Below are 11,267 nucleotides of genomic sequence, written 5' to 3' on the forward strand. Positions count from 1 at the left end.
GAACACCACATCCACCTTTTAATAATAATAATGTTTGCATTAATAACAGTAACCATTTATTCAGTATCTGCTTGGGCCAGGGCCCTGTGCTAGGCACTGGCATATATTTCCTTTAATCCTCTCAATCACTCTATTGAGGTAAATATTATTGTGTTTATTATTCAGATAAGAAAACCAAAGTGCAGTGAGCTCAAGTAACTTGCTTAAGATTACAGGGAGAGTAAGTAGTTGAGACACATATTTGCACACCAAACTTTTTCCAAAATTCATGTCTTTTTCAGACAATCTCATTGCCTTAGGTCATGACAGGCAGAGAAGATACCCTGAACTGCTGGGGATCTTTATACATGGAGAGAGAATTGAGAACAACTTCTATAAATGTAATATTATAAAATTAGGTTGATTAAAAAACATACACACATATGTGATCTGCTCATTCAGGATGAGAGCCATCTTTTAATATAATCATCTTGGAAGACAATAACTTCTTCTAAACATTATCTAAAATGCTTGCAATTCCTCTTTGGAAACTGTATTCACAACTAGTTTACATTCCCCTCCACTCCCGGTTTCTTTTGGCTACTGCCAATTTTGAGCAAATAATGGTGTTTCCCAGATTGATCACACCTGTTGGTCACCATTTTTACTTTCAAATGACTTCAGTTGTTTACAGATAATCAAACGTACTTACAGAGTAAGATTTGAGGCCCTGGAGAATTTGTCATAAAAGTCTGCTGCAGGTTCTAGGGATAATTTTAAAATATAGTGACCCATGGCAGCATGGTTGGAAAAATAACAGCATTTTAATGTGTAATTCTATAAGTTTATTTGTTAAAATAATGAAGTCATACTATTTGCAGCCACCCAGCCTAGAGTTACACTAACTCTTCCCCAGCTCCACCTTCTTTCCTTATACTTAGTTGACCGGCAGAGACAGAGTTTGGAGGCCCACTAATGAGACTGTATCTTATTTGGTACAGCAATAATGGCAAAGGACAGGATCTCATGATAGCCGGGTGCCTTGGTTCTCCTGTGAGGGCAAAGCTGTCTTCTGCATTCACGGGATCACTCCTCACCCAAGGAGCTCTTTGTGGGCTTCTGATTTGGAGCTAGAAAATTGGTGTGGGAGATGGGTGAGAGAAACGTGGGTTTAAAGGAGTAATATTGTTATGGATTTGAGGTTTTTCTCAGATTAGGTTCATGTGTATAAAAATAACGGAGAGCGAAGAGGTGAGAACAGCCAGGAGAACGATGCTGTGAGGAATGTTGGCGGCACCCGCTTTCCCTCCCTTAGGTTCCCCCACCCTGGGCTTGACTGATCTCTAGGTGGTATAGGCGTAGGGTGCTGGGAAGCTAATTTTTTTTGGGTGCTTCCCCTAATTTCGACAGACCAAGCCTTGACTCTGCCCCTTACCATCCACGGGAGATTGCTCTACCCCTCACATCTGGAATGGAGCCAAGAAGCATCTAGTACTATGGGAGAAAACCAGCCTAAGTTTGCGCTGAAATGAGGAACTATTCAACTTGTTATTGAGATAAAGTGTCAGCATCATTATAAAAAAACCTATACTGAGATACTAGGAAGCAGGTAACATTTTACCACTGTGAGGCATTAGGAAATAACAGTTATGAATGTACTATATTCTGAGTACCTAAACCTGAGATTGTCAAACTTTAGCATAAGTAATTACCTGGAGAACTTTTTCAAAATGCACGTGCCTCAGGCCCATTTATTCCTTGAAATCCAGGTCATAGGTAGGCCTGAGCACCTGCGGTTTTGAGGATTCCATGGTTGATTATGATTCATACTTAAGGCTGAGAACCTGTGGTCTTTGTGCAATATTGGGAGCCCATGAAGAAAGCTCAAGAACTCTGAAAAGAATTGTATTTTTTAAATTATTTTTATTTTTTAAATTATCAATGATAATTATAGCATAGAAAAGTGTGCATGGAACTGAGAGATAATAGAAAATGACAGCACGCATTAGTCAATTCATTAATAATTTGCAAAACTGTGAATAAGTAGAAGAACCAAAGTTCAAACCAGAGTCCAACACCAGAATCCTTGCTCTTGCAGTTTAAATACTTCAATGCAGTTTACGTTTATACTCTGCCCTTGACTTTTATTCTTTTAGCATTTGTCGAGTACCAGCTCTGCACCAGGTCTTGTGCTAAATGCTTAGGGTATTCTTGTCCTATTTAATTTTTGAAACAATCCAGGTAATATTGATGCAAAGTTGCCCGGTAAACAATTGAATGAGAAAACTAAATAAGAATAAGATCTCTTTTTTGAGTTGTAAATGAATGTGTGTGTATTTATTTATAAAGATAATATAAATAACATATATTTATATTTTTGAATAATATAAATGTATTTATAGTACATAGTATAAATATGTATTCTATCATATTATATAACATATAATATATGGATATGGATTAATTTTGTAGAACACTTAGGTGGAAAATAGCACAATTAAAGGAAAATAAGAATTTGTACTAAATTATTCTGCATGTCATTCTAATCAAATTTAATTTATTTCAGAGCATAGCTCGGCAATGGGCTAGAGACCATAGAGGATACAATACGGACTCTTCTCAAGAAATCCGTTGTCTAGTTCTGATATTAAGACTTAGCTACACGGAACAGCATATGAAAACACAAAGGTTAAAGAATGTTGTGAGAAGTCGCTGTGGGCTGGGATTGTCAGAGAAGGTTTTGGAGAGGAGATGAGACCTGAGAGAGCAGTGAAGGAAAGATGGGTGTGGAAGGGATAGAATATTCCATGTTAGGGAAGAGCCTGAGTAAATGATCAGAAGTAGGGCATAATCCTGCCATTTTGAATGACAACAAAGAAACTGGATGAATGGTGAGAGAAGGAACATTAGTTGGCTAGTGGGACTGAGTCCTAGTTGTCTTCCCCCATATCCATTCTCCTCCTTTCCTATAGTAATAGAAGTATAAGCTGAGCACTTGGCCAGCCTCCCTTGCAGCTTCATGTGACAGTGTAACTAGATTCTGGCTAACAGGTTATCAGCAGAAGTGATGGGTGCAGGTATTTAGAAATAGTTCTAAAAGGAAGTGGGTACGTTCACCACTTTCCCTTTCCCTGCAGGCTGGAGGGTAGATGTGGTGTCGAGCCGCTATGGACTGCGTGGGTAAGGACAACATCCTAGGATTAACAGATAAATAATCTAGAAGGAGTCTTGATCCTCAACATTGACAAACTGCCATCCCAGCCCTTAGTGCCTATATTGAGTGGTAAGTGAGAGGGAGCATTCCCTCCGAGAGGCGCAGGGGAGTCATTTGCTCTAGGGCATCCACAGCACCAATTGGAGATTCTGGCATTTGTTCCACTTGAGGTAGAAATAGTTCCTTCAAATGTAAACTTACGTTATCCACACATTTGCATAAGTGAGGAGTATGTTTTTGGAAGAACTTTTAGTGAACAAGTACAGCAGTGGGAGAAGCAACTTTCTTTTCATATGTCATACAGGGACACTCAAGAATTTGGCCAACCATATTCTGAAAGAATATGGGGTTTGCTGCAAATCCAGAAAGCTGCTGGTAGATCTTACAGTTGGTGTGGGGGAGGTATTAAAAAACACTAATATTTCTGGAATGGAAGCTTTAATTGAATGCAAGAGAGATACTATAACTTAGAACAAATTGCCTTCGAAATCAAATACATCTTTTGCAGATGAACTGACCTGGCTTTTTGGTTTGCTCTTTTCGAAATAATCCCCATGGAAGAATGAGTCATTGCATCAGCTCCAAATTCACAGCATCGTTTTCTTCCCTGGTATAGCAATAAGCAAAGATCTTAGAACCAGACTTGGGGAGGAGGAGGTAGAACTGATGGTTTTCAGATTCTGTATTCTTTCATGATGGAGGGTTAAGTGTCATTGTTTTAAAAATTGAGATGAAATTCACATAACATAAAATCAACCATTTTAAAGTGAAAAATTCAATGGTATTTAATGTATTCACTATGTTGTACAATTATCTAGTTCCAAAATATTTAATACCCCCCCAAAAAAGGGACCCCATACCCATTAACCAGTTACTCCTCATTCTTCTGCTTTCCAGACTCTGGCAACCACCAATCTGCTTTTCATCTTTATGGACTTACCTATTTGGATACTTCACATAAATGGAATCATGCAATATGTGACCTTTAGTGTCTGGCTTCTCCCACTTAGTATCATGTTTCTGAGCTTCATCCAATTGGTAGCACGTATATCAGTACTTCATTCCATTTTGTGGCTGAATAATATTCCATTGTATGTATATACCACAGTTCATTTATCCATGTGCATGCAAGCATCTGTTTGAGTACTGAGTGCCATTTTAACGAATTTAAAACTCCAGACTCAGTGGAGAATTAGGCACATCCAAAAGTCCTAGTTCTTGTTCTTCTTCGACTTGTCAGAGGAACAGGCCACCATGAAGGTGCTGCCACATTGCACACATTCAGTTCCAATGGTCCCCCAGAGCTGTATAAGAGAGTGGTTCTGCGTGTAAAGGAGAGGGGCAGAATCACAGACCCTGACCTTCCTCCTTGCTGTGGTCACTTTCTTTCTATGAAAATCCAGGCAGGTGAGCTGTTGAGTCAGGCTGAAGCCCCATTTCCTCTCCCTGTGGTGCTATCTGCCAGGTTGTCCTATTGCTGTTCTTTTCAGCTGGCTCAAGGCCAATTGTGCCCACACCTTCTGAAAAATGCCTTTTTGGCTATATCGGATAAAGAAAACTTCTCAGATTAGACCAAAAGGGACCCCAGGCTATTTATTCAGCATCAACTGGGAACTGGACACTGTCTTACTTAATCCATTCGACAGCCCTGTGAGGAAGACACTGTATTCCCATTTTATAGATGAGGAAATTGAGGTCAGCTAATTGTCGATACTTCCCTAAGTTTACTCAGTCACTAAATGGTGAGGTCAAGGGTCAAACTCAGGCAACGTGACTCCATGATGGGGCTCTTCGCCCCAACTCCCAGAAGGACCTGCTGCTAGGTAGGCCAGAGATTTGGCTGGAGACTGGATGAGTGATGTTGGCAGGGAGGCAGGAGAGGGCTTGCAGTCTGGATCAAAGCAACAGCAAACTGAAGCAGAAGGGCAGGCAAGGCCCAACAGGGTTCAGGAAGGGATGGCTCTAGATCAGAATTGGTTCTAGCATGGAGCACTGCACACAGCACAGCTCACCCTAGGATGGTCGATTTGTTAATAAGGAATGGCTTGGACCAAGGGACACCTGTGACAATCAACTTCGAAGCTCCATCCTTCCCAAGATGTGCTGACCATCCCTGCATAATCAGCACCTAACACAATGCTTGGCATGTGGTTGTTGCTCAATAAAGGCCTGTTGAGGAGGATGAATGAACACGCATGTATGTATCATTACAATTTCTCTACAGTTAAGACACTACATTGGCCTCCTCTCAGTCAGTGCCATGGCGCCTATTTTGTTACCTAGAGCCATAATGCCTCAGACTACTTCTAAGGGCCACTAATAGGGTGTATTAGTTTCCTGGGACTGCTGTAACAAGTTATCACTAACTTGGTGGCTTAAAACGACAGAAATTAATTATTATCTCCCAGATGTTTGAAATAGGTGTTTGAAGCCTGTAGAGAACCCTTCCTTGCTTCTTCTAGCTCCTGGTGGCTCCAGGTGTGCTTTGGCTAGTGACTGAAGAACTCCAGTCTCTTCATCTTCACATGGCCTTCTTTTCTGTCTCAAATGTCAGTTCTGTCTTTCTCTTACAAGGACTCTCGTTACTGGGTTTAGGGCTCATTTAGAGAATCAGTATGATCTCATCTCAAGATCCTAAATTTAATTATAACTGAAAAGACCCCTTTTCCACATAAAGTCATATGCACAGGTTCCAACGATTAGGGTGTGGGCATACATTTTTTTGTGTGCGGGATCGGTGGGGGGGGGGCACCATTCGACCTATATCCAGGGCCAAAGCCCCAAACAGAGGCAAAGAGGAACCACTGGCTCTGGTGGGGCTGCCCTTCTCCCTCACCATTACTGCGCAGTGGGCTGCTCCCCGGGCCCTGCAGTCTCCACTGCAATCGCAAGCATACTGTAAGCTTGTGAGGAAGAGTCACAGGGCACCCCAGGAATTAAGAGAAGGAGTCCAGATTCCCCGTTGTGCTCACTTGGTCCTCACAAGGGTATTTTGGCTGAGCCAGGCCACGATGAGCTGTGTTGGCTCATTTTAGGAGCTTGTTAGAAATTCCTTGATAACCCTGGAGGTAGGACAGGTAGCAAGGGTTCTCTAGGGATCAGGGGCTGGATAGTTAGAAGAGCTGGGCAGGGGAGTGATAAGGGTGGGTTGGAAAACCTAACCTTCTCTGGCTGCTCTGAAGCCACATTTCCCCTTCCCTTCTCTCTGCAGCGGCCTATTCTCCAACAGCATCCTCAGCACCTGGACCACCAATCCGGGATCTAGGCTACGGTCCTGGAAACGTGTGACGGTTCATTTTATGTGTCAACTTGCCTGGGCTGAAGTGCCCAGATATTTGGTCAAACATTATTCTGGATGTTTCCATGAGGTTGGTTTAGATGAGTTTTACATTGAACTCAATGGACTTTGTCTAAAGCAGATTGCCTCGTTAATGTGAGTGGGCCTCATCCAATTAGACGAAGGTCTGAATAGAACAAAACGCTGACCTACCCCAAGGAAGTGAATTCTGTATCAGACAGCCTTTGGACCTGAACTGCAACATTGGTTCATCCTTAGGTCTCTAGCCTACTAGCCTGTCCTGCTGATTTTGGACTTGACAAGCCTCCATAATCATGTGAGCCAATTCCTTAAAATCTTTCTCTCTTCCTCTGGTCTCCAGTTAGTCCCCACAGTTTCCAGCTTAGAGAAAACTTGGCTTTTAACATACATAAGATTTGCATAGTGGGTCTGTAATATAGTTCTTTGTTTCAAACTGCTGATTACAATTATACCCCAGCCAAGAGCCCTCCCACCCATTTGCACAACGGGATTCGTGAAGAGGGAACACTTAAATATGAGAAATGGCAGGAGCAGGATAATGGTACTGGCCCAGAAGAATGGTGTCCAGAGGGGTCAGCCAGCTGAATTGCTCTGAGAAGGGCAGCACCAACTCAAGAGAAAGATTCTGCTGGGTGATGGCTAATCAAGTTCTCGCAATAAGCAAGGCGAACCCAGGAATGTCATCTCCATGTGGGTAAAGACCTACCTGGCAGGATCTGAAATCAAACACCACGTAACCAGGAGTGTGTGTGAGTGTGTGAAAGAAATGAGAGTTGGCTTGACAAATTTTATGCACCAGGGGAATTGTTCCAGCTGTCTTTTAGCCCTGTTTCTGCCGCTTGGTAAAGGACGTGTCAGGCTTCCCCAGGGAAACCCATGCCCAGTGCTTCGACAGTCCAGCACAAGGTAACGGGAGCAAGCATCTTCTAGCCTGCAGGCTGATAGAGAGTCCTCTTCTCTGTGACCTGGAAGGACACTGCAGTATCTTGAAGGTCTAGAGGGAGAGAGAGACCCAATCAATCTCAAGGATTCTTTTGCCAGCCACATAAAGCACACGCAGACTTTAGAAATGTAGAATAAAATTGTGAAGATTTTGAAATTTAGTGGTTCTGGTGAGCTTAACCATCTGTCTTTGTTTTTCAGGAGGCTACTTACAACTCCGTAGAGGTAGATGTTTGCTTGTAGGAAACTAATTGTAATAATTCTCTGATATAGAAATGTGAATCGTGCCCTCCGGAATGCAGCCGATTATCACTCAGTGGATATTGAACAGTATTGCACTCGTTTGTCAATTCGCTTTAACATTCTTATCTAGCTTCAAATGTGTGGGACTCAGAGTTCTTTTGGACCTCTCTTTGGTAATACCTACTTGATTCTCTTGTTAATTAATTAGTTAAATTAAATCTTTGACATGCGATCATTTTGAGTCATAATTTTACCTTTTTCATTAAAAAAAAGTTGTCTTTTAACAGAGCACAACCTCTCTCAACTCTCCCCCAAATGAGATGCCGTCATCTCATTTAATTTCCTCCACAAACAATAAATCCATTAACATGTATTAAGATTATATTATGGAGGTTTAATATGTACACAGAATGGAACTGAACCTTACAAATAAGTAGAAGTATTTCAAAATTTTCTTCCTTTCTTTTTTCTACTACAGGTTTATTGATCATGCTAAATTTAAAAATCAAATTGAAAAGATCGGCATACTCTTGATATGAGAAAGAAAAATGACATCGATTCATCTCTTAGAAAATATGGAAGGGTTTCCCATTTGTTCATGTGTTCTGCTGTGTCCTTCTGGAACGTTTTTGTTTGTTTTTTTTGTGGTCTAATTGACATATAATATTATATTAGTTTCAGGCGTATGACACATGATTCAAATATTTGTATACATTGCAAAATGATTACCACAATAAGTCTAGTTAGCATCCGTCACCATATGTAGTTACAAATTTTTTTTTCTTGTGATGAGAACTTTTAAGATTTACTCTCTCAGCAACTATTAAATATGCAGTATGGTGTTGTTACCTACAGTCGCTGTGCTTTACTCTTCCCTTCCTTTATCAAGGTGGAATATTTAGAAGGACCAGACATACGTATACAAACTTGCCTTTCCCTCCTCTGTCGGTTGAGCTCAGTGGTTCCCAACGTCGAGGTATGTAAGAAGTACTATATAGAATTTTGAACCCAGGGCTGTGAATACTGTCCGTGAAAGAGACTTAAAGGCCTTATCGTATTTTAAGGAACACCAGTGGTAATGTTGACTGTATGAAGGTTTTTGTCTTTCATGATTCTAAAACTACCAGACCACCTTCTTCTCCCCACAAAATATGACTGCACCATAATTGCATTTAGAGTCAAGGTGTCTAGGCTCCTTATGCCATTAGTTGCTTTTACCTCACATTGCATTTTCCTATGAAGATGGGTCTCAGCTGACTGAGGTCCTGGCTTAAAAAAGAAAAAGAACATTATTGAGTTGAAATTCTCATAACATTAAATTAACCATTTCAAAATGTACAATTCAGTGGCATTTAGTACCTTCACAATGTTATGCAACTACCACTTCTATGAAGTTCCAAAACATTGCTGAAGGAACCCTGTGCCTCTTAGGCAGCCACCTCTCATTGCCCTCTTTCCCCAGCCGCTGGCAACTACCAATCTGTTTTCTGACTTTACGCATTTACCTATTCTGGATATTTCATATAAATGACATCATGCCAAAGGACCCAGCAATTTCATTCCTAGATATGAACCTGAAAGAATTGGCAACGGGTACTCAAACAGATACTTGTATATAAATGTCCATAGCGGCTATAACTATTAAGCCTTCCCTGGGCACTCTCTGCCTCTTCTTGGTTCTGCAGGTAAATTTTTCATCAGTTGGGCTGGACAGGCAAAAGCCAAAATGAGTTCAGGGACGGGAGACAGGCGTGGTGACTGGTTACTCCGTTTAGGGCTCTGCTCCCTGAGCATGACAACCCAGTGTGACTGGTGAATTCTACACACCAAGGGGTGCTGGACAATAATGAATCAAACATAGCCAGAAATGGGGAGGCCTGGCAGGCACCCCAGGCACCGTCAGGAGATTCACTGAGTTCACAGGAAGCTGGGAGTGTCTGTTGTGGAAGCCACAGAAATGGGAATAGTCCAGGGTCCCTTCTGCTCAGAGACGGGCGTTGCCTTGAAGCTTGTTGTCTAAGTGAGCTAGGTTTCCAACCTAAGGGAAAATTATGCAGGGGAACCTGCCTCTGGGTGGGGCGTGGTTCTTGTGGTCCTCACGGCTGCTACCAGTAATGAGCCCAAGGCTGGCAGATCCACTGGTAAAGCAGACCTCTTTTTAAATCTGTTCCCGACTCATTAATTGTGAGGCATTTTATTCCAGCCCTCTGTGGGCTCAGGGGCCAGGCTGGCATGACAATCTCTGGTTTGCAAATGAGGAAAGTGAAGCTGAGACCATTACCAAAGTTATTTTCCCTGCTCCCACTTCCAGCAATTATTATAAAGTACACTCATTATCTTTACAATGGTTTGGAGATTAAAACTTAATTTGGTTTGTTATTTCTGTGGCTTTGCCTAATAGCGTTTGTACCTGCACCAGCCCCACTAGGCTATGAAGCCAACACCTCCTTAAATCACCAGAGGATGTAGTTTGTGTCCTCATCTTAATTCCTATTGGTCTGGCCAGAGGCAGTTTTCATGAGAACATTTTAATGGGTCACCAGGGTTCTCTGTGGGGACAGCTGTCTCTATAACAGGCAAAATTGGACTCTCTTATGAGAAAAGCTGGCCTGAAGGAAAAATGATCAGGCTTGAATCCTAAAATACAGTGGGTGATAGTTTGCACCCTTTGTTGAAAACAAATGCAAATGAAGCCACCCTCCTTTTCAGGTGAGGTATGATCGTGTACAGCTGGGAAGTAGACAGATGTGGGTTCAAATCATGACTCTGCCAGTGTGTTATTTGGACAAGATCTCTAATCTCACTGAACCTCAGTGTGCAGTGGGGTGACAAGGTGATTGTACAATTGAATAAAATAATTTATGGAAGTACCTGACAAGTTATAGGTGCTCAAAGATGATAGTATTATTATTCATTTTAACGCATTGGTCTGAGTTGACCAAAAGGATCAAATAATTTGGAGACTCTTTAGTCTTAGAACTCTCCAGACCTCAACATGGCAGCGATCTGTGCTTCTCGTCTGTAATACTGGCACCTCCACGCATCCATGTGGTTTACTTAATTATTTGGGAGCGTAGCCAAGTTAAAGTAACATTTCTAAGTCTGCAATTCCTGGGGGAACAGGGTCCAGAGAAGCCAGTGGGAGGGCACAGTAAGATAGGAGAGTGGGAAAAGAACAGTGGTTTTCCCCTATGTTGCGTTCAAAGCTCTTTTGGCTCTACGTGAGTTATCCAAATACCTTTCTGTATGTCAGTCATTCAACAAATGTTAACAGCACCAGTTCTGTGACTGGCCGACATTCCAGTACCTCTTCACACACATGTTCCTCCCTCCTTTCTGCCTGCTGTCTTAGGAAGGTCACTATAAGATAATACACTCTTTTCTCCCTAAGAAGAGAGAGAGAGAGGGGCATGTGAGATAGTTGGAGGATGGTGTGAACAAAGAGGGTGTCTGCGCCGAGGAAAACAAGTTCAGAAAGGAGGTGGGGGTGGGGAAGAGAATTGTTTAGACACACTGCCTCCTGCCACGGAGCACTGTTCTCTTCCCTAGCCCGTGCGCTGCTGCTGAAAA

Source organism: Pteropus vampyrus, unplaced genomic scaffold (assembly GCF_000151845.1).
Source record: "Pteropus vampyrus isolate Shadow unplaced genomic scaffold, Pvam_2.0 Scaffold287, whole genome shotgun sequence".
NCBI classification, from domain to species: Eukaryota; Metazoa; Chordata; class Mammalia; order Chiroptera; family Pteropodidae; genus Pteropus; species Pteropus vampyrus.